Here is a 2851-nt window from a genome sequence, read left to right as displayed (position 1 = left end):
CAATAGAGCCACTGGCTGAAAAGATCAGATCCAATAAGAATATTGCAGGATTTGATTTCCCCTCCCGCCGTTTTAAAATTGGTCTATTTGCCGACGATCTCTTTTTGACCCTACTGGACCCCTTGAATTCCATCAGAGCACTTGCTGCAGACATGGAAATGTTTTCAAGGGCCTCTTATTTCAAGATTAACTCTCACAAGTCAAAATTCTTGACCCTCAACATGACTAAAACAGAAATTGAAGCGCTAAAGAGAAGTACTGAGTTTGCCTGTGAAGATAAAGGGTTAGTTTATCTTGGAATCACTTTAGCTAGTTCTATCCAAGCAACTGTCAAAGCAAATCTAAGTGGGATCCTTGCAACTGTCTCTCAGGATATTTCCTTATTCAGGCAAATTGAACTATGTTTGGTAGGGTGATGGTTGTGAAATCCATCATTCTGCCCAAAATACTATATTTTTTTCGGATGCTCCCAATCACTCTCCCATTTCAATCCATACAAAATTTGCAAAACCTGCTAAAATCATTCGTGTGGAATTACAGGAGGCCTAGAGTGTCGGCAGAAATTCTATATCAACATAAGAGCAGAGGAGGTACGAGCATGCCTAACCTGCATGCATACTACTAGGCCTTATTAATTAAACAGAGCTGGTATTGGCTGAACAATAAACAAAAATTTGCAGCTTGGTTTTACCTGGAGAGAGACATAAGTAAATATGGCTCTCTAAAAGAGTTGCTTTTCTACTTCTTGTTTCAAGAGCCTCGAAAGGTATCTTCCCATCCTATTTTCAGTCCCATCATTTCTGCATGGAGATCACTGATCAAACCATATAAATAATTTAACAAAGTTGAACAGGCTTTGAGGTTTCCGCTTTGTGTAGTGGCTTTAATATTTGACTTCCCTCTCTCAGAAATCTCGAGTAATTTAGGTATTAAAAAATAAAAAACATACACAATGGGTCTAATTTTCTCACATTCAGCGAAATAAAAGCCAAATATAATGTCCCTTCCTCTGAATTTATCCCTTACTTAATGCTGAAAGATAAGGTACAAAAAATCCTATTAGGCAAAGCATTTAATTATGAAATTGTATCTTCACTGCTGTGCAGCCTAAATAGTAAAAATACCTGGAGCTTAAGGAATATATACTCCTCTTTCAACAGACAGGAACTCTCTTGCAAGAACATATATTTAAGGAGATGGGAGACCGACCTTGGGATTGTTGTTCCGATTGAGCAATGGAACATCGTCATAAAAAATACGTACAAATCTACCATATCAATGACTTTCACGAGTCTTATTTCAAACTACTTACCAGGTGGTATCTCACGCCTATCAGACTCTCCCACATTAACCAGGCCCACTCCCCCCGTTGTTGGAGAGGATGCGGACAACAGGAGAATCTTTACCGCATCTTTTGGTGTTGCCCGAAACTAAAATGTCTGTGGCTCCAGGTTTCTCTTCATATCGACTCCTTTACAGCCAATTTTGCCCTGACTCCCCAAAAAGCTTTGCTTTCTTTGGACTTGGATCAATTACACCCGTCGGTGAGACAGGTAGTTATTCATATCCTTTTGGTAGTTAAAAATAACTTGACTTACTTTTGGAAGAAGCCTGACCCTCCTAAATTTTCAGATATCCTAGACAAAATCTACCAACATAATGCTTTCGAATGGAGGTTTGCAGTTAGTAACAATAATATTCTCGCCTATACTAATAAGTGGAATGTCTGGAACAGTAAATTTAGATGAGTTTAAATTTCTCATGCACCTCCTTAAGTGATTGGACTAGACCGCCTTCTTGTATCTCCTCCTTAAAGGTTCAACATTATTGTGTCTCTTATTGACATTAGTATTTGTATACTTATTAATGTATGCTTTGTTACAACGGTTCTCTATTTTTTATGACCCTTACCCTTCCTATGTACAGTTACCCTTTTTCCCTCGCTTTTTCTTGTTCCCCCTCCCTATCCACCTCCCAGTTTTGTTTTGTTTTTTTTAAATCAGATAAATTTTTATTTAACCAAATTCAGGTACAAAACAATAGAACAAAAATCGCAATGAAAACATTAACAATGGTCATTAGTTTCAGAAATTCCCTCCTTCCCCTCTCTCCATTACATACAAGAGAAGCAAATAATGCATGGTGTAACCTAAGTTCAGGGTCATCTTCTCTCCACCCAAGGTGTCCACAGTGTCTCAAATGTTCTTATGCTTCTTCTCTTAACGTAAATATATTTTGCCATTTTATTATTATGCATTTATATAGCGCCATTTATTCCATGGCGCTTTACATTTTAAAAGGGGAAATATAGACAAGTATAATAAACATGTGTAAGACAAGGGACACACAAGTATATAAGGAGAGGGGACCCTGCCCGCAAGGGCTCACAGTCTACAGGGATGGGTGAGGATACAGTAGGAGAGGGTAGAGCAGGTCGTGCAGTGGTTCAGTAGAACGAGGATCATTGCAGGCTGTAGGCTTGTCGGAACAGGTGGGTCTTCAGGTTCTTCTTGAAGGTTTCCGTTGATGGTGAGAGTCTGATGTGTTGCGGCAGTGAGTTCCAGAGTATGGGGGAAGCATGGGAGAAGTCTTGTATGTGGTTGTGGGAAGAAGAGATAAGGGGGAGTAGAGGAGATCTTGAGATGATCGAAGGTCGCGTAGGTACCTAGAGAGCATGTCACAGATGTATGGAGGAGACAGGTTGTGGATGGCTTTGTATGTCATGGTTAGGGTTTTGAATTGGAGCCTCTGGGCAATAGGAAGCCAGTGAAGGCCCTGGCATAGGGGGGAGGCTGGGGATTAGCTGGGAGACAGGTGGATTAGTCGGGCAGCAGAGTGTAGGATGGACTGG

The sequence above is a fragment of the Dendrobates tinctorius genome, unplaced genomic scaffold (assembly GCF_039654945.1).
Source record: "Dendrobates tinctorius isolate UK_male_01 unplaced genomic scaffold, ASM3965494v1 ptg000071l, whole genome shotgun sequence".
In the NCBI taxonomy this organism is placed as follows: domain Eukaryota; kingdom Metazoa; phylum Chordata; class Amphibia; order Anura; family Dendrobatidae; genus Dendrobates; species Dendrobates tinctorius.
This window is presented reverse-complemented; position numbering follows the sequence as displayed.